Raw genomic sequence first — 22,858 nt, 5'->3', positions numbered from 1 at the left:
TAAGGATCCAGGATCCTCATTATTATCCTAACACTAACAATTGTTTCCATCATTTTTGAACTTGTTTTGTAGGTATATTCGAATAGGACTTGGTCCAACCGAGATTCTAGGGGAATATGCTGTGTGATTCTGCACGTGCATGAGCTCTTCGACCGTTATGGTGATCGTGGGGGACTTGCATCATTTTCGGATAGTTAGTTAGGCTAATTAGTTTCTATTTTTAAATGGGGATACAAGCTTGATTAGATTATCATTAGCAACACAACTGCACTACACTCGAACTCTCAAGAACTCTCTGCGATTACACACTTTTGCACACTAGTGATCCTTGTACCAAGCTTGTTATCATCCCGATTTGTAAATGTTATTTGTTTAATATAGTTGGTGATCGGTAGTTTCCATCACCCGAGGTTTTTGTGCCGGAGATCATTCATTGGTCAAGGGCTTTTTCCTCATACAAATCCTTGTGTTCATCATTCATTTCATTCGTTCATTGTTTATACATTTGTCCACTTAACCAAGCATCATACCTCACAAAATCAGATTTGGCTGCATTATCCTTTTGTGATTTTTGACCAAAACAATAGTGTTTATGACTAATTAATTAATCAAAGATAATAATAAATGAGTTGAGAGAAAAACTATTTTACATTTGTACCCTTTGTTTTTTTTCTTCTTAATTTAATTTTCTTCTCAAATGAACTTTCGCCTATATATATATATATATATATATATATATATATATATATATATGGGAAGGTTCATTTGAGAAGAAATTTGATGTGAGAAGAAAAGAAGAAAGGGCATATTAGTAAAATTCTATTTCATTTATAACTCATATCATTAATTTTTCTCTCTTTAATTAATTAGTCAACTAATTATTAATTATCCTACATATAATCTATAAAACCTACACATATCAAAATTTTTCTATATATACCCTACATATTATAGAATTTTATCCTACACAGTCGAAAGTTATCCTACACACCTCGAAATATATCCTACACAACTCGTGATTTATCCTACACAACTAGTAATTTATTCTACACTTTAAATTAAGTTGTTTTTTTAATTTGAAAAAAGTATATATTTTGAAAAGGAGTTACAAATTTAATTTAGCTAATTATTAAATAGGAAGAATACACATTAATGATTTAGTAAGTTTACCAATATACTCTTATATTAAAATTAAATACAAATATTAAATGAACTAAAATGAAGCATTCTTATTGGTTGAAACTTCTTCTTTTTTCTTCTTACGAAAAATTCTTCTCATTTGAACCCTCCACTATATATATATATATATATAGGGCAATGATAAATTGAAAACCCACTTGAGTTGAATAAACCCTGAAAACCCAATAACAACCATTGATTAATCAGATTGATGGATGAGATCATTTTGGTCTTGCCCCCTTTTTACTTTTTAATATAGTATTAATGAGAGGTACAAGAAGGGTATATTTGGAAATGTTATAATTTCTCTCTCCTGACAGAAAGTGTAACTTCTGTCAACTTTCCTCTCTCTCCTGACAGAAAGTATAAATCTGTCTACTTTCCTCTCTCCTCTCTCTCTGTAATTTTGATCTTTTTTGTTTACTTTTGTATACGTACACAACAAATAAAAGTGTTACAAATATCATCTATTTATGTTTTTTATAATTTTTAAATATGTAACTGACAAAACATATTAGAATTGTTACATTACTAAAACCCAGCTATGTTGTTACATAAAGATGTTATACAAAAAAAATGTAACATAACCAAAGAACAATTTGTTTTTTGTTACATTATTATCACCCAGTTGTTACACTCACAAGAATCACTAAAACCCAGCTATGTTGTTACATAGAGATGTTACACAAAAAAAGTGTAACATAACCAAAGAACAAATTATTTTTTGTTACATTATTATCACCCAGTTGATACACTCACACGAATCCCCCTGACTTTTGTCAACTAGCACATTTGTTTCATCTAACAATCAAAAACATAGTAGAACTGTTACATTACTAAAACCCAGTTATGTTGGGTTACATAAAGATGTTACGCAAAAAAAAGTGTAACATAACCAAAGAACAATTTATTTTCTACTACATTATTATGACCCAGATCTGAAACAAATTTTACACAAAAAATTGATAAAATCAATAATAAAAAGCAAAAAAGGTGTTACATACGTCATCTATTTATGTTTTTTTTAGAATTTTTTAATATGTAACTAACGAAACATATTAGAATTTTTACATTACTAAAACCCAACTATGTTGGGTTACATAAAGATGTTACACAAAAAAAATGTAACATAACCAAAGAACAATTTATTTTCTGTTACATTATTATGACCCACACTAACACGAATCCCCTGACTTTTGTCAACTAGCACATTTGTTTCATCTAACAAACAAAACATATTAGAATTGTTACATTACTAAAACCCAGCTATGTTGGGTTACATAAAGATGTTACACAAAAAAAGTGTAACATAACCAAAGAACAATTTATTTTATATTACAAAATTATTTTCTATTACACTCATATGAATCCCCCTGACTTTTGTAAACTAGCATATTTGTTTCATGTAACAAAATTCACTTTATTTTTATTATACAAAACACACCTTTTTCATGATTATATCAAGAAAAAACTACAAAATAATAACATTAAACAAGAAAAGTAACTTCGATTTTAATAAAATAAACAAAAAAAAATGCAGATCTACAAAACACAACAAAAATGCCTGGTTCGAACAAAAATGTGTAACTTCACCGGATCTTGCCTGGTTCGAACAAAAAACTTCAACCTTCTCTTCGATATTTGATTCATCATCTTCTTCATGTACGATTTTCTTCAAAATCAAACCAAAGATGATCCGTCTTCATGGGGTTTGAAAAGAAACATGATGGATCCAGATCTAGATGACGGGTCCAGATCTAGATCTTGACGGGTTTAAAAAGAAACATGATGGATCCAGATCTAGATGACGGTCCAAATCTAGATCTAGATGGCGTCTACATGGATCTGATGCTCATCAGTTTCTCCAATTTCATTTGTGATCTTGTTTTATCTATATTGGAACAAGAGAGAGATAGGGAAAAGTGTGGTAGAGAAGAGAGATGAATGAGGATCTGGTGATTTTTATAAATTGTAGAGAGAGGATCTGATGATATTCTAGATCTAGATATGTATTAGAAGGAATAGAGATATAAAGAGAGAGAGAGAGATATGAGGTTTCTGATGTAAATAAAGAGAGAGAGTCAGGTTTGTAATGATACAAAAGAGAGAGAGAGAGAGAGAGAGATCAGACTTACACTTTTCTACACATGTAAAATGACGTAAATACCCCTCTCTTTATCTTTATGCACATGTGAGGTGGCTGAATCCTAGCCACACATGTGGGTTTCTTGGGTTTTCTCAACTGGAGTGGGTTTTCTCATTATAATTAGCCTATATATATATATATAGGGATTGGGTAAAATGAGAACCACCTTGAGTTGTGAGAACCGTAGGATCCAATATTAACCATTGATCAAGTGTTTTGATGGTTGAGATTAATAAACAATGACTCAATATAATCATTCTACTTTAATAAATGAGATTTTTGTTTTTAGTTAGCTGAGGGTTATTTGGTCTTTTACTATGAGAGAATTTTGACATCGTCATTATAATTTCCTACGTGTATCAGACATCAAATCTCACTTCCCCCCTCACACTCATTTCCCTCCACCAAGAATTTCACTTATCTTCTTCACCAAACTCCCTTTGCCTCATACCCCCAGACAATTATCGGAGAGAACAGAGCAACATTATTGGAGACAATTTCACTCCCCCCCCCCCGGTCACACTCCTTTTCACCAACCTCCCTTTTGCCTCCAACCATCAGACAACAAGCTGATATAACGGAGCACCCTTGTCGAAGACGCCTTTACGCCACCGTCGACGACGAGCCTGGGAGTCAACTACTAAGGACAATCGAAAAGGTTAGTATTTTTATGGGTCTTGTTTTCCGCGGTGTGTGTGTGTGTGTGTGTGTGTGTGTTTCCTTCTTACTGATAATGTTGCAAACAGAGGGAGTGGGGTTCCATGTAAAAGTCTAGGGTTTCCCTGATGAGGGGGAATGGGTTACCATTTGATGTTGTAGGATTTTTTAGCATTTGATGATTTTTGGAGTGGTTGCACGTTGGAACCTACCTTCAAAATTATTTACATGGTGTTTGTTGGTGTCTTTTCTTGGCAGGAACATGGTTGCAACCACTCGCGGGTCTAGCCGCAGTAAACAAAAGATTGATTAGACTCCATGTGTGATATATCTCAGTTCAGGTAAAACGTGGATCCCTTAACTTGTGCTTTAATTATTTCGTTGGTTGGTGGACCTAATGATTTTCACGCCTTGTAGAAAATGAAGGGCCACAGACGAGGAAAAGGCGTAAGGAAACGGATAGCCGTTGTTTATTAGTATCCGTTGATGATAGCAACACTCCTAAACGAGTTATTGCCACACGCTCTTCGACAAAGAAGCGTAATGAGATTTTGAACGTTTCTGGTGGAACAACTGATAACGAAAAGAAACGAAAGGCTGTGCAACAAATGGAAATATTAAGCCTAAAGACGCGTTCTTCGCCCAGGCTGTGCAACAAACGGAAATACTGTCACACCCTGGCTTTGCGGAAGCGTGGTTAATTTGGTGTGACTTCTTAATACCATAGCTTAATCATAACAAAGCTATATGAATTAAAAACATGCAAGATCATCCATTAAGTTTTGAAAACCAAATACAATACCATTGTCTTAACGAGAAAACACCCTAACAACCTTAACATTGTTCAACAAACATAAACATCAACAAACACAGTTTAAGGACTGTGACTTGTCCAGGAAAGAGTCACATTCCCTAAACCCGGATGACCTCGTACTAGTGCAGCGGGAAAACGTGCCATACCGTGCCAGATCCTTTAATTCCCTGAAATACATGTAAGTTGAAAAATCAACAATAATGTTGAGCGAGTTCATGTGTAAGTGAGTAAATAAACCTTCGTTTGTATAGAAAATCCTGGTATGTAGCAAATAAGAAAAAAGAGATCACCAATGGTTTGCAAGGCCATTGATATGTGTGAAATGCAAGTAGGAAGGCTCAAACCTAGCAGATTTATGCGTCGGGTACAAAGTCATCCCGAGGTCCGTTATGCTGGGCCTGGGACTGGGCTCGCTACACCCAAATAGATCTATCGCTCCTGCCCCTCGGTCCTACCCTGAGGATTAATGACCTCAAGTTTCCGCCTACCCATTCACATGATCTAAGTAACAAACCTCCTTACGCTAACCATACCATGTATAAAGTAATCATAATCAAAGTAACATGTATTTCACCCCCGCAGTTTAGAAAAATGAAAACAGTTAAGAGAAAAGGGGGACATGAACTCACAGTCGGTGCGTCTCTACCAAGTAGACTCCAAATCAAGCAGCTGAGCAACGACCTACATGAACTAACTCTATTAGACGGACGGCCTTGCCTTAGCTTTATGGTTTAGGTTCTTGGGAAATAGTTAGACAACTATTTCGTGTTTACTTTTCGTATATACTTGGTAGTTAATTTCCTTCCCAAGGATGGGGGATTTAATACATGTGTGCTCGAAATATATTATTAAGTATTACTTAATATATATTTATTTTACAATTCCAAAATATAAATATTTTTCTCAAAAATATTATATTTTCATTTCACATAATTTCCCCAAAAATAATACGTCGGCAAAATTACGCGTTCATAAATATTTCCGTATAATGCGTAAGTTACGTTTTAACGATCGAGTGGTAATAATAATTACCGATGTAACTTATATATTTTATTGTGAAAGCGTTCGTATTATTTTGGATTCGTTAAGGTTCGTAAATATTATTTTTACCCTAAAAATAATATTATATTTTCCACAAAATAACCATAAATAATGTGGTGAAAAATATATTTACCAAATATATATTTATCACGTTTAACTTGTGAAAATCCCACCTCCGGTATTTTGTAAATAAAGTCGTGGCGAAACTTATATTTCGAAAACATGTCAAAAAGTATTTCTAACACTTATAGTGAAAATAATTCTAAGTGTTAGGTTTTTAGAAAAATTTCGCCAGAGTTTCCCCTGTAACTGGAGGTGGCCACGCTTTCAAGCGTATCATTTTCTTTTACAAAACAATTCAACAACTTCTTTATTTGATCAAAACAACTTTAATCACAACAAACTAGTTAACAAGTATGTAAATCGCATAAATCACATGAACTTGTAGTTTTTCAAAAATTATAGTGTAAATCTCATCATTTTTAGCGGATCTTTATATGAAGTAATTTGATCTTGTAAAAACCTTGTTTTTAGAGAAAATCCGTCTTTACAACTTATCGTCATTTTTACAAAAATTGTTATTTGTCGAAACTTTTGTGTTACACAAGTGCTTACACACTTGTGTGTTCTAAAAATCATACTTGTAAGTGTAAGATCCGTTTTTGGAAAACATGATTTTTGTGATACGTGGTTCTTTGAAAATACCACCTGCAGATACGTAGATCTGCTAGTTTTAAATACTATTTCACAAGTAAAACACTTTTACACAAGTTCATGATTCGCGTGTGGTAGAGTTTCACCTTTTAACCCTTGTTTTATTCAAAACAACCTTATGTCATGATTCATGATCATGTCCAACCCGGGTTAAACGGTGATCCGAGCTACCACAACATAGATCGGGTCCAAATAACCACAAATTTCAATTACTACAACATTTACACATTACATGATCTTTTATCCATCTTTTTCATGCTTTTTAGTAGACTTTAAAGCTTCAAATTGCAAGATTCCGAGTTTTAACCATTACATAACATATTAACCACTCTAGATTAGTTCAAGAGAGTGTTTTAAGTGACATACCACTAGCTCGAGGCTAGGGAAGAATCTATGCGCAAATGAGGTGGATAAAAGCTAGAGAAAGAGGTCCTTCGCCTTCCGTTTGCACCAAGCTTCCTAATACGAGATCCTTAACACTTGTGTATGCTTGGAAATGGGATGATCAAACTCGAAAATGGATGTAGGGGAGGGGGAGTGTTCGGCCGAGAATGGTAGAGAGGGAAAAAGAGAGCTTGAGTGGTGTTATGTGTTGTGATTATCTCATGTGTCATCACTTACTACTTATAGACAAATGGGGTGATTATTGTCCAAGAGATCTTATGTCTTTGTGATATTAAACATTTAGATTATAATAATCAAAAGTATTCAAAGCTTGTCTCCCCTAGTTGGGGCCGATTTCAATAGGGGGGGGGGGTTCTAGTTCGTTTGCAACTGAATTGGTTAGATACTAGTTAAGATAAGTAGGTTAGTTAAGTAGTTAACTGGGTTAGTTGTGTGTAGTGTTTTATGGCGGGTGTTAGGGTATTCAGGGACCCTAACTGGCTTAGAAAAAGACAAATAATGTTTATGACAATATTTTCATGTCCCGGGTAGAGTCCGGTTGTTCGGTTGGATAGTAATCCGTTAAAGCGCTTAACAAAGCTTTTAAGTGTCGTTAATGCCCTTTTTAGTGACACAGCTTATTCCCGACACTTTGGAAAGTGTCTAGTAATATTTTTCTCATGTTTTGGCACTTTATTAGCTAGCTAGAAGCTGATTTGTTCATTAAAGTGCTGTGTTTTGTGCTCAGTGTATGTTTTAGGCACATCCAGTCATCGTAACTTATTCCTAGAGACGCAGTTCTACAACCCTTGTATCCCTACACTCACTATGGGTGTAGTAAAATCTTTCTGGCTCATACAGGCCTTAGAGGCAATATTTACCTGATGATGGCTTTATCAGCATGTTCAATAGGTTATCCGTTCATAGTGCTACTGTGCTTTTGTGTATCATGTTTGTCACTAGAGTTCAGTATGTAAATAACGTAGTGACGGTATGTAAAGTATGATGCAGGTATGTACAAGTATCAGAAATCAAGTAGCAGTTCATCAGTAATTTCAGTTAAGCACAGTAATCAAGCAGTAATTAATTATTAATTAAATCGTACGGATACCTGGTTTAGTGAGGGTTGTCACATTCTCCCCCCGTTAGAAAAATTCCGTCCCGAAATTTTAAGTTCTGCTTCTAGTCGCAGGGTTCTTGGGAAATAAGTGGGGGTATTTCTCCTTCATTTGGTCCTCACATTCCCAGGTGTATTCAGGACCATGTCTGGCATTCCAACGAACCTTGACGAGCTTGACACTGCTCCGGCGGGTCTTGTTCACTTTCCAATCCGTAACCTCAACAGGTTCTTCAACGAAGTGGAGCGTGTCGTCAACATGAATTTCGTCGGTAGGAATGACAACGGTATCTTGAGTTGGACTTTTCCTCAAATTTGATACGTGAAACGTATCGTTAACACCATTCAATTCGGCAGGTAGATCCAACTTGTATGCTACGGTCCCAATTCTTTCCAGAATTCTGAACAGGCCAATATACCGCGGATTCAACTTCCCACGCTTCCCGAAGCGTGCCACACCCTTCCAGGGTGATACCTTCAACAAAACCATATCTCCTACCTCAAACTCCAGAGGTTTCCTTTTTCGATCCGCGTAGGCTTTCTGACGGTCACGAGCCGCACTGATGCGATCTCGGATCTGTGCAATCTTGTCTGTGGTTTCCTGGACCACATCAGGACCAACCAACTGTCTATCACCTGCGTCAGACCAACAAAGCGGTGATCTGCACTTGCGGCCATATATAGCTTGGAATGGCACGGCACCAATACTGGCATGGTAGCTGTTGTTGTATGAAAATTCAACCAAAGGCAAATGTTTATCCCAGCTACAGCCCAAATCCATAACACACGCTCTCAGCATGTCTTCCAAAGTCTGTATCGTCCGTTCGCTTTGCCCGTCGGTCTGCGGGTGAAACGCGGTGCTCATATTCAACTTCGAGCCAAAAGCTTCTTGGAAGGATTGCCAAATCCTTGAGACGAACCTTCCGTCTCTATCAGAGATGATCGAGAGAGGTACTCCATGGCGTGTAACAATTTCTCTCATGTAAATTTCGGCCAATTTGCTCGTATTATCTTTCTCTCTGATAGGTAAGAAGTGCGCTGATTTCGTTAAGCGGTCCACTATTACCCAAATAGTGTCGTGGCCTCTCGGCGTCCTTGGCAACTTCGTAATAAAATCCATGGAGATTTGTTCCCACTTCCACTTGGGAATTTCCGGTTGTTGCAGAAGTCCCGAAGGCTTCTGGTATTCCGCTTTGACCTTAGCGCAAGTTAAGCATTTGCTCACATAAACAGCCACATCGCCTTTCATCCTAGGCCACCAATAATAATCCTTAAGATCTTGGTACATCTTATCCGCTCCAGGGTGGATAGAGTACCGCGACTTGTGAGCTTCATCGAAAATAACCTTTCTTAATCCTCCAAACAAAGGAACCCAAATTCTTTTCTCAAAACATAACGTTCCTTCCCTGTTTGGTACCAATAGCTTCTCCATCCCACGGAGATATTCCTCTTCGAGGTTTCTTTCCTTGAGAGCTTCTTTTTGTGCGGCACGAATGCGCAGAGGAAAATTGGTTCGAATAACCATCTCCAAAGCCCTAACCCTTATGGGCTTGATCCTCTCTTTTCGACTTAGGGCATCGGCAACCACATTCGCCTTCCCTGGATGATACTTTATCTCGTAGTCGTAGTCATTCAATAGCTCAACCCATCGTCTTTGCCTCATATTCAACTCCTTCTGGTTGAATATGTGCTGGAGGCTCTTGTGATCTGTGAAGATTGTACACTTCGTACCATAAAGGTAGTGTCTCCAGATCTTTAAAGCAAAAATCACTGCGTCGAGTTCCAAATCGTGAGTGGTATAGTTCTGTTCATGTACTTTCAACTGACGCGATGCGTAAGCAATAACTTTTTGGCGTTGCATCAACACGCAACCCAATCCTTGACGCGAAGCGTCGCAGTATACCACGAAATCTTCCGTACCTTCTGGTAGTGCTAAGATTGGCGCATTGCAGAGCTTATCCTTGAATATCTGGAACGCCTCTTCCTGTTTGATTCCCCAATCAAACTTCTTATTTTTCTGCGTGAGGAGCGTTAGTGGTTGAGCGATCTTTGAAAAGTTCTCGATGAACCTTCGATAATAGCCAGCCAAACCCAAGAATTGTCGAATCTCGGTTGGCGACTTTGGCGTTTCCCAATCCTTGATCGCTTCGATCTTGGTGGGATCAACATGTATTCCATCTCCATTCACCACGTGTCCGAGAAATTGCACTTCTCGTAGCCAAAACTCACACTTCGAGAATTTGGCATATAGCTGTTCCTTCTTCAATAGCTCCAAAATGGCTCTTAGATGCTGTTCGTGCTCGGCCTTCGTCTTTGAATAAATCAAGATATCATCGATGAACACTATCACGAACTTATCCAAATACGGCTTGCAAACTCGATTCATCAAATCCATAAAGACTGCAGGTGCGTTTGTCAACCCAAACGGCATAACCAAGAACTCGTAGTGCCCATAACAAGTTCTGAAGGCTGTCTTTGGGATACTTTCTTCCTATATCCTTAACTGATGGTAACCAGATCGCAAATCGATCTTCGAGTAAAAGCTTGAACCTTGCAGCTGGTCAAACAAATCATCAATTCTTGGCAGAGGATATCTATTCTTGATCGTCAGCTTATTCAACTCCCGGTAGTCGATACACATCCGAAAACTACCGTCCTTCTTCTTGACAAACAAAACTGGAGCTCCCCAAGGCGAGAAGCTTGGTCGGATAAATCCCTTGTCTAACAACTCTTGAAGTTGCGTCGACAATTCTTGCATCTCAGAAGGAGCAAGTCTATAGGGTGCCTTAGCCACAGGCGCGGCGCCTGGAACTAAGTCGATGTGAAATTCTACTTGCCTTTGAGGCGGCAATCCAGGCAAGTCCTCTGGGAAGACTTCTGGATATTCCCTCACGACAAGGATGTCTTCGATCTTTGGTTCTTCAGCTTTCTTATCTACAATGTGTGCCAGAAAGGCAGCACATCCCTTCTGTAAACATTTTCGCGCTTTCAAGCAGCTGATAATCCTCAACGGCGTCTCGCGCTTCTCTCCATGAACAACAATGGTCTCACCATCATCGGTTGGGATACGAACAACCTTTTCATGATAAACTATTTCTGCCTTGTTGCCTGATAACCAATCCATTCCTACTACCACGTCGAAGCTTCCCAACTGGACTGGTAGTAGATCCAGAGCAAACTCATGCTCTCCCAATTCGATCACACAACCTCTGATAACCTCGTTGGCTTCTACCAACTTTCCATTTGCCAATTCGAACGAGTACGGAATCTCTAACTTACTAGCGGCTAAACCAAGCATATTCTTAAACTCTAACGACACGAAGCTATAATCGGCGCCAGTATCAAATAAAACGGATGCATAGCGTTGGTTTACTGGGAGCGTACCAGTGACAACATTGGGATCCTGGCGCGCTTCCCTTGCTTCAAGGTTAAATACTCTACCACGAGCTTGATTTAATTCCGGGCAGTTCCTCTTGTAACGCCCAAGATCACCACGGTTGAAGCATCCGGATCTTTGCCCATTTCCACCAGCATTTCCAGCTTGATTATTCCTCTGGTTACGATTCACAGCGCCCGCTTGATTAGCATTATTGACTCGATTTCCATCGCCTCCCGTGTTTCCTTGTGGGCGATTTCCATTTCCGCCCCGATTGGTGTTTCTTTTTCCAAAACCTCCCTGACCTCTCTGGCCCAAAGTGGCCCAACAAGAATCCTTCAAATGGCCAGTCTTTCCACAAGCTTCACAAACTTTTAATCCACATCGGCCAAAATGGTGGCGCTGGCATGTATTACACTTGGGCTGAGTGCCCATGTACCCCTTTCCTTTCTTCCCACTACCAGCTGTAACCTGAGCTGGCGTGCTTGATTCCCCTTTCTTAACCACATTGCTAGTGCCTTGCTTGAAGTTTGAAAACTTCCGCTTGTTACCTCCTGATGACTCCACATGAGTCTCATTCTTCTTTGGTTCAGCTTCATCAAACTTGTTCAGGCGAATAGCTTCCTCTGTAAGAGCCACGCTCAAATCAATCGCTTCCGTAATAGTCGCAGGCTTGGAAGAGGTCACCATGCTTATGATTTGAGGAGCTAATCCCCAAATAAAACGTTCAATTCTCTTGAACTCCGGAGTGACCATGTAGGGTACCACATGCGACAAGTCGTGGAACCTCTGAACGTACTCTGCTATCTTTGGACCTTCCATCTTTAAATGCCAGAATTCAGTTTCCAATCTCTGGATTTCAGCGCGGGAACAGTACTTTTTGCGCATAAGTTCCTTCAGTTCGGTCCAGGTCAGCGCGTAGGCAGCAGCTTCACCAAGCGTCTGTACTTGCAAATTCCACCAAGATAGGGCTCCATCCAAGAATAGCCCAGAGATATAGTTGACTTGCTGATCCAGTGCGCATTTGCTCATGCGAAGAACAGATTCAGTTTTCTCAGCCCAACGAACAAAGGCGACAGCACCTCCGGTGCCATCAAAGTTGACGGGCTTGCAGTCTAAAAACTGCTTGTAGGTGCATCCATGAGGTGGGTTGTTGTTGTTGCCAGTGTTGCCAGAGTTGCTTCCACTCATTCCTCCTTGAGAGGCAGCATATTGTGCAATGGCAGCAGCAATGATCTGCTGGAGTTCTTCCTGAGTGGTAGGCATCTGCGGTTGTTGACGTCTCGGCGGCATCTTCTAAAGATGTGTTTACGTCGGTCAGGCCATAATAAAACGCACGTATATAATAATAGTAATAGCACATAACATCTCAGGTTATCAATACATCACAAATATCAATCACACAACATCCCATGTCACAAATATATAAATAATCAACCAAGCATCAAATATGATGAGAATACTGCGATTGCCATATATCGAGACCACATAGTAAGTGTATCAGTACATCACAGTGTCATACAATCATCAATCAACTAGGGGCTACATCACCCCTGTCCAAAAACTATATCAAATCAGTGTCACTACATCCCATGTACAAAATCAACAAAAGTCATAATCAGAAAGTAGTCTCCAAAAATGTTGTGCAGTCAAAAGCAATCGCGGTCCTCTCACCAACGTCTACCCAAACGGTACTGATGAGCTCTATACAGATGGCGGTGGAGGAGGGGGAAAGTGAGTGTAAAACAAACGACGTAACTGGAGCCAGTCCTCCTCCATGGCTCTCTGAGTACGAATGAAAGAAGCAACCTGCTGCTCTAGTGCAAAGAGGCGTGCAGCATAATCTGGAGGTACAGGTCGAGAAGGCTGCAAAGGAGAATGTGTCTGACCGTGACACGGACATGGTGGCAGCTGAGCTCTCTCCAGCTCCTGGATGCGCTGCGTGTGTGACTCATGCTGAAAAACGAAAGACATCAACACGTCCTCAATAGTGTGCCCCACATGGAAGGGATGGTAGGGGTCAGTCGGTGGCATAACCGGTGGTGACGACCAAAGGAATGGCGCACTGGTGGGATCAAAAGGTGCCACATGAAAAGGAGAAACAGGGGGTACAACAGGTGGAAACTGTGGCATAACGAAAACAGACATCGGCACATGCCCAAAGGGATGGGCCGAAGAACCCTCTCCAGGTCGCGCTGGAGGTGTAAACGGAGGAACTGAAAAAGAGAAATCAACATGTCGTGCATCAGTGATGTGAGGGGGGAATAGGTGGAACATCCTCATCAGCAGGAATCCACCCGTGCTGTGCGTGCTCATCTGGTGGATCCATGTGTGCCGCGAACAGTGCATGCTCGGGCTCTAGTGGAACGGGATCAGGTGGGGGAGCAACAAAAGGGTGAACGAGTGCAATGTGATCAACAGGATGGTCAACAGGTATATCAACAACAGGTGGGGGATCAACAGGATCAGCAGCAACGACATGATCGCCCTCCAACAACGGAACATCCACCGGGTGATCATCAACAGGTGGGTCAGCAAACACAGGCTCAATAAGGGGTGCGTCAGCATGAACTGGGTCATGCTCAAACGCAGGGTCTAAAGCAACTGCCTGCTCAGGAGCCATGGCAGGCTCGGGATCATCAAAAGCCATCTCAAAGTCAAACTCGGGGTCAATGGGATCGACTGGGTCAGCTGGATCCTCCATGGGTTGATCCATAGGTATAAACTCTATATCATGGTCCGGGTCGAATCCCGGGGGAAAGATAGGATCAGAATCCTCCACATCATCATGGTCAAATGCAAAACTAGGAATAGGAGCAACAGAGGATGCCTGGTCAGGATCTGAACCATGCGAAAAGTGCTGTGCGCTCAGAGTGTGGGAAGGTGCGGATGCCACAGACTCAAAGGAGTCTGGGACCGGAGAGTGTGCGGGTGAATCCTCGGCGGGAGCATCAGCGATCATCAGAAGATCGCCAGCAGGAAGAAGGGCCGCGTCCTGGATCTCATCCTCGATGGGCTCATCGTCATACAGATCAATGTCGCCGTCAGCCTCGGCGTCAAGAAGTAAATCATACGCAGGATAAACAGCTAGGGGTATGGGAGCCGGAATCTCTACTAACGGTAGGTACTCAACGAGAGGGCCATCTGCAGGCTCACCAGTACCATCAGGTAGTGCGAAGGGCTGGAAGTCGTCCTCATCAGTGCTAGAAACGTCCGACGTGTACACCTCGTGCTCTGAAGAGGCTAGGTCATCTGATACTACAGGTATAGGTCCAGTGGTGTCTGAGTCGCCTGTACCGGGCGAGTCCATGAGTCTGTAACACAAACACAAATATGCACAAATAATCAGCCACATAATCAGGTAATCACATAAGTCACCAAGTAAGAAATCACATAATTCTCCTAGTCCCACTAGCCTCCCAGTCTCTAAGACTGCTCTATCATCTACCTCGACCTCCTAGATCGAGCCTCGGCCTCCAAGACCGAGCCTCAGCCTCCATGACTGAGCCTATTCTCCCTAGTCCAACTACCTATCTACCTCGATCTCTTAGATCGAGCCTCGATCTCCAAGACCGAGCCACAGCCTCCAAGACTGAGCCTACTCTTCCTAGTCTCACTAGCCCTCTACCTCGATCTCTAAGATCGAGCCTCGGCCTCCAAGACCGAGCCTCAGCCTCCAAGACTGAGCCTAAAAATAATAAATAAACATCTACCTCGATCTCTAAGATCGAGCCTCGGCCTCCAAGACCGAGCCTCAGTCTCCAAGACAGAGCCTAATAATAAATAAATAAAATGTGCTCAACATGTGTTTGTAAAAACGTTTTGGATCTGGACTTAAGTGGTATGCAGTAAAAATGTTTTCGTGGGAGCGCTTGTGATCATAGTCTAGACTCGAGAAGGAATCCTAGTTCGCTATGATCAGAGCTCTGATACCAAGCTGTCACACCCTGGCTTTGCGGAAGCGTGGTTAATTTGGTGTGACTTCTTAATACCATAGCTTAATCATAACAAAGCTATATGAATTAAAAACATGCAAGATCATCCATTAAGTTTTGAAAACCAAATACAATACCATTGTCTTAACGAGAAAACACCCTAACAACCTTAACATTGTTCAACAAACATAAACATCAACAAACACAGTTTAAGGACTGTGACTTGTCCAGGAAAGAGTCACATTCCCTAAACCCGGATGACCTCGTACTAGTGCAGCGGGAAAACGTGCCATACCGTGCCAGATCCTTTAATTCCTTGAAATACATGTAAGTTGAAAAATCAACAATAATGTTGAGCGAGTTCATGTGTAAGTGAGTAAATAAACCTTCGTTTGTATAGAAAATCCTGGTATGTAGCAAATAAGGAAAAAGAGATCACCAATGGTTTGCAAGGCCATTGATATGTGTGAAATGCAAGTAGGAAGGCTCAGACCTAGCAGATTTATGCGTCGGGTACAAAGTCATCCCGAGGTCCGTTATGCTGGGCCTGGGACTGGGCTCGCTACACCCAAATAGATCTATCGCTCCTGCCCCTCGGTCCTACCCTGAGGATTAATGACCTCAAGTTTCTGCCTACCCATTCACATGATCTAAGTAACAAACCTCCTTACGCTAACCATACCATGTATAAAGTAATCATAATCAAAGTAACATGTATTTCACCCCCGCAGTTTAGAAAACTGAAAACAGTTAAGAGAAAAGGGGGACATGAACTCACAGTCGGTGCGTCTCTACCAAGTACACTCCAAATCAAGCAGCTGAGCAACGACCTACATGAACTAACTCTATTAGACGGACGGCCGTGCCTTAGCTTTATGGTTTAGGTTCTTGGGAAATAGTTAGACAACTATTTCGTGTTTACTTTTCGTATATACTTGGTAGTTAATTTCCTTCCCAAGGATGGGGGATTTAATACATGTGTGCTCGAAATATATTATTAAGTATTACTTAATATATATTTATTTTCCAATTCCAAAATATAAATATTTTTCTCAAAAATATTATATTTTCATTTCACATAATTTCCCCAAAAATAATACATCGGCAAAATTACGCGTTCATAAATATTTACGTATAATGCGTAAGTTACGTTTTAACGATCGAGTGGTAATAATAATTACCGATGTAACTTATATATTTTATTGTGAAAGCGTTCGTATTATTTTGGATTCGTTAACGTTCGTAAATATTATTTTTACCCTAAAAATAATATTATATTTTCCACAAAATAACCATAAATAATGTGGTGAAAAATACATTTACCAAATATATATTTATCACGTTTAACTTGTGAAAATCCCACCTCCGGTATTTTGTAAATAAAGTCGTGGCGAAACTTATATTTCGAAAACATGTCAAAAAGTATTTCTAACACTTATAGTGAAAATAATTCTAAGTGTTAGGTTTTTAGAAAAATTTCGCCAGAGTTTCCCCTGTAACTGGAGGTGGCCACGCTTTCAAGCGTATCATTTTCTTTTACAAAACAATTCAACAACTTCTTTATTTGATCAAAACAACTTTCATCACAACAAACTAGTTAACAAGTATGTAAATCGCATAAATCACATGAACTTGTAGTTTTTCAAAAATTATAGTGTAAATCTCATCATTTTTAGCGGATCTTTATATGAAGTAATTTGATCTTGTAAAAACCTTGTTTTTAGAGAAAATCCGTCTTTACAACTTATCGTCATTTTTACAAAAATTGTTATTTGTCGAAACTTTTGTGTTACACAAGTGCTTACACACTTGTGTGTTCTAAAAATCATACTTGTAAGTGTAAGATCCGTTTTTGGAAAACATGATTTTTGTGATACGTGGTTCTTTGAAAATACCACCTGCAGATACGTAGATCTGCTAGTTTTAAATACTATTTCACAAGTAAAACACTTTTACACAAGTTCATGATTCGCGTGTGGTAGAGTTTCACCTTTTAACCCTTGTTTTATTCAAAACAACCTTATGTCATGATTCATGATCATGTCCAACCCGGGTTAAACGGTGATCCGAGCTACCACAACATAGATCGGGTCCAAATAACCACAAATTTCAATTACTACAACATTTACACATTACATGATCTTTTATCCATCTTTTTCATGCTTTTTAGTAGATTTTAAAGCTTCAAATTGCAAGATTCCGAGTTTTAACCATTACATAACATATTAACCACTCTAGATTAGTTCAAGAGAGTGTTTTAAGTGACATACCACTAGCTCGAGGCTAGGGAAGAATCTATGCGCAAATGAGGTGGATAAAAGCTAGAGAAAGAGGTCCTTCGCCTTCCGTTTGCACCAAGCTTCCTAATACGAGATCCTTAACACTTGTGTATGCTTGGAAATGGGATGATAACTCGAAAATGGATGTAGGGGAGGGGGGTATTCGGCCGAGAATGGTAGAGAGGGAAAAAGAGAGCTTGAGTGGTGTTATGTGTTGTGATTATCTCATGTGTCATCACTTACTACTTATAGACAAATGGGGTGATTATTGTCCAAGAGATCTTATGTCTTTGTGATATTAAACATTTAGATTATAATAATCAAAAGTATTCAAAGCTTGTCTCCCCTAGTTGGGGCCGATTTCAATGGGGGGGGGGGGGGGGTTCTAGTTCGTTTGCAACTGAATTGGTTAGATACTAGTTAAGATAAGTAGGTTAGTTAAGTAGTTAACTGGGTTAGTTGTGTGTAGTGTTTTATGGCGGGTGTTAGGGTATTCAGGGACCCTAACTGGCTCAGAAAAAGACAAATAATGTTCATGACAATATTTTCATGTCCCGGGTAGAGTCCGGTTGTTCGGTTGGATAGTAATCCGTTAAAGCGCTTAACAAAGCTTTTAAGTGTCGTTAATGCCCTATTTAGTGACACAACTTATTCCCGACACTTTGGAAAGTGTCTAGTAATATTTTTCTCATGTTTTGGCACTTTATTAGCTAGCTAGAAGCTGATTTGTTCATTAAAGTGCTGTGTTTTGTGCTCAGTGTATGTTTTAGGCACATCCAGTCATCGTAACTTATTCCTAGAGACACAGTTCTACAACCCTTGTATCCCTACACTCACTATGGGTGTAGTAAAATCTTTCTGGCTCATACAGGCCTTAGAGGCAATATTTGCCTGATGCTGGCTTTATCAGCATGTTCAATAGGTTATCCGTTCATAGTGCTACTGTGCTTTTGTGCATCATGTTTGTCACTAGAGTTCAGTATGTAAATAATGTAGTGACGGTATGTAAAGTATGATGCAGGTATGTACAAGTATCAGAAATCAAGTAGCAGTTCATCAGTAATTTCAGTTAAGCACAGTAATCAAGCAGTAATTAATTATTAATTAAATCGTACGGATACCTAGTTTAGTGAGGGTTGTCACAAATACAACGCAATATCAGTCATGTCACGCAGGCAAGATGAAGTTGTTAAGCAAATGGGTTTGGGAGGATTGCTGGGATTTGTCGTTGACGACATTCTTGAAAAACTGGTCGTTCATGTTGTTAATCAATTTGACCCTAATACTTTGACATTGAACCATTGCGATACTTCAGATTTGTTTGGATAACTTAGATGAGTTAATTGTCATTTGAGTCCCTAAGGTTTGTCCAAATTTGTCATTTTAGTCCAAATAGTTTTTTTTTAGTACAAATAGTTTGTTGCCATTCTGAGCACATACCCTAAGTCCATCCAAAAACCCCATTTTTAGCCAGGGATATTTTAGGGATTTTCATTTTAAATCTTTTCAATTGCCATTTTGATCCAATTCTAAAAATTCTAAAAAAATCAAAAAAATTATAAAAAATCCAAAAAATTCTAAAAAATCAAAAAAAATATAAAAATCCTAAAAATTATAAAAAATCAAAAAAAATCTAAAAAATAAAAAAATCATAAAAGTAAAAATTCTAAAAATAAAAAAAAAATCTAAAAAATCTGAAAAATCAAACAAATTCTAAAAAAATCAAAAGAATTCTAAAAAATCAAAAAAAGTTCTAAAAAATCAAAAAAAAATCTAAAAAATCAAACAAACATATTTTAAAGTTTCAAATTCAAGAAATGACGATATATTCCTCGTCCAGACGAATATATTTTCATGTTTTATCTATTTTGTTGAGTGAATGAGTAGTCATGATGAGGTAGAACCAATAACTAACGAACATGCATGTTATGTTTTAGTTTAGAGTTAATTGTCATTTTAGTCCTTGAGGTTTGTCCAAATTTGCCAGTCCAAATAGTTTTTTTTCCGCCTCTGGGCCCATGACTTTTCCCTTTTGTTCCCATTTTGATCACATACCCTAACTCCATCCAAAAACCTCATTTTTAACTAGGGGTATTTTTTGGGATTTTCATTTTAAATCTTTTCAATTGCCATTTTGATCCAATTCAAAAAATCAAAAAAATCTATAAAATCAAAAAAAATTCAAAAAAATAAAAAAAAATCATAAAAATGAAAAAAATCCTATAAATAAAAAAATCTAAAAAATCAAAAAATTCTTAAAAATCTAAAAAATCATAAAAATTCAAAAAAAAATCTAAAAAATCAAAAAATTTCTAAAAAAATCTAAAAAAAACTAAAATATAAAAAAATCTATAAGATTAAAAAAATCTAAAAAATCAAACAAACATATTTTAATAGTTTCAAATTCAAAAAATGACGATATATTTCTCGTCCAGACGAATATATTTTCAAGTTTTACCTATTTTGTTGATTAACGGCAGAAATCCATTTATCCATTAAAAAAACAAAGAATCTAACATGGTAAAAAAAATAAAAACTCTCAAAAATAATATTTTCATCTGTAGTTTTGTATCAATTAATATAATTTACTAAATATAAATATCATGAAATATAAATTTTATAAACTAAAACATAACATGCATGTTCGTTAGTTATTGGTTCTATCTCATCATGACCACTCATTCACTCAACAAAATAGATAAAACTTGAAAATATATTCGTCTGGACGAGGAATATATCGTCATTTTTTGAATTTGAGACTTTAAAATATGTTTGTTTGATTTTTTAGATTTTTTTATTTTTTATATTTTTTTTTATTTTTTAGAATTTTTTTTTATCTTCTATAATTCTTTTTGATTTTTTAGAATTTGTTTATTTTTTAGATTTTTTAGAATTTTTTTCATTTTCTAGAATTTTTTTGATTTTTTAGAATTTTTTTTATTTTTAGAATTTTTTTTCATTTTTATGATTTTTTATTTTTATGATTTTTTATTTTTAGAATTTTTTGGATTTTTTAGAATTTTTGGATTTTTTTAGAATTGAATCAAAATGGCAATTGAAAAGATTTAAAATGAAAATCCCCAAAATACCCTGGCTAAAAATAGGGTTTTTGATGGAGTTAGGTTATGTGATCAAGATGACAATAAAAGGGAAAAGTCAGGGACCCAGAGGTGAAAAAAACTATTTGGACTATAATGACAAATTTAGACAAACCTCAGGGACTAAAATGGCAATTAACTTTTTATTTTATGTAAACATATTAGTTTCTTATTTCCATATTTCTTCTTATTTTTGAATTTGTCAATACGAGTGTAGTTGTGATTTTTCGATAAGTTTCAATTTTGTTTCTATTATTTAACTTCTTGTTTGATTTGTCTCTTGGTAAGTTTTTTTATAATTTGGTTATTGACAAATCTTTAAAAGGACAGTACTTGGTGAATTGTAAATGACGCCGAAACATATGACAAAGATGTGATACAGCAGCATCGATCAGCACTGAAAATGAGTGCCTGCTGAATCTAGAAATGCAATGATTCCAAATAGTAAATTTTGTTCATATTTCAAGACTTTCAGAAATAATTATTTCTTCTGAATTCTGAATCCTGAATCAATCCAATGAGCCCCACAATTAGCATCAATCTTTGGGCCAATCAAACGAAATAGTCTAAACCCGTCGTTGGTTTTTTTTTTCTTTTTGTTTTTTATATTCAGTTGGTTAATTCTTATAGAAATTTTCAAACCATGGTTTTTTTTTTTAAATAGCAAATGAAACCTTTTTATTAATCCACCAAACATATGAACAACCAGCCAGAAGCTAGTAATTCAAAACATCCAAAGAAAAACAAAACAAAAACAAAACATATCGGATGTATATCTACATTCGTTACCAATTTACATTAAAATCTCACCATTCTTGTTGTGTGATGCTTTTATATTTTGACCTCATCCTCATTCTTTGGAAGGTTGTCTCCTTAATGGTTGCCATAACCGTTTGTACCATGTTTTGTCTTTCTCTGAAGATCTTTTCGTTCCTGACTTTCCAAAAGGACCACATATATTGAATAGCTATTGCATGTATCGTTTTTTTCATCCTTCGGCATCGGTTCAACTCGTTGAGCTCCGATAATAACTCTTTTAGGTTACCATCGGTGTTAACCATAGGTATCCTAATCCACATTGTTATTTTCTCCCACACCCGTTTCGCGAAGTTACATTGCAGTAGGATATGAGCTGCCGATTCGTCCGCTGCACCACATGTTTTGCAAGTTGTATCGGCCAGATTCATACCTCTTCGTGAGAGAGCCATTGCTGTTGGGATTCTTGCAACAATACGGATACTGACTATCGAAAGATTAACAGGACCATTGTGACACCCTAGGCAATCCCACATCGGTCGTGGCCAGGAGAGATCATCGGTTCATAAGGAATGCCCTGCCTCTTAAATCACCAACATGTTTTGGGCTTAGTTGGCTGTGGAGCACATGAAAACTCCATAGTTAAGCGTGCTAAGGTGGAAGTAGTACCAGGATGGGTGACCTCCTGGGAAGTCTCCACATGAGCAACCAAAAACAAATCCGTGAGTTCCTGGAGGGGCAACCCATCGGGGGAGAGCGGACAATATTGGTGATGAGAGGGGCCGGATGTTACAGAATGGTATCAGAGCCACTCCTGTGCCGTTCGGGATGATGGGGCAAACCTCATCGAGGACGATGAGTCCCTAAGGGGGGTGATTGCAACAATACGGATACTGACTATCGAAAGATTAATAGGACCATTGTGACACCCTAGGCAATCCCACATCGGCCGTGGCCAGGAGAGATCCTCAGTTCATAAGGAATGCCCTGCCTCTTAAATCACCAACGCATTTTGGGCTTAGTTGGCTGTGGAGCACATGAAAACTCCACAGTTAAGCATGCTCAGGTGGAAGTAGTACCAGGATGGGTGACCTCCTGGGAATTCTCTACAGGAGCAACCAAAAACAAATCTGTGAGTTCCTGGAGGGGCAACCCATCGGGGTCAGAGCAGACAATATTGGTGATGAGAGGGGTCAGATGTTATAATTCTCTCCTCGATAGCTCTCCAAAAAAACATCAGGCTTTTTTTCGTTGCCTAATTATTCCACACAAAGCTGGAGGCTGATTCATTAAGGTCCGTTTGTTGGCTAAGAGAGTGTCTCACGTCCTTAAACTGGAACCCGTCTTGATCAGACCCACACC

Source organism: Helianthus annuus, chromosome 14 (assembly GCF_002127325.2).
Source record: "Helianthus annuus cultivar XRQ/B chromosome 14, HanXRQr2.0-SUNRISE, whole genome shotgun sequence".
In the NCBI taxonomy this organism is placed as follows: domain Eukaryota; kingdom Viridiplantae; phylum Streptophyta; class Magnoliopsida; order Asterales; family Asteraceae; genus Helianthus; species Helianthus annuus.
This window is presented reverse-complemented; position numbering follows the sequence as displayed.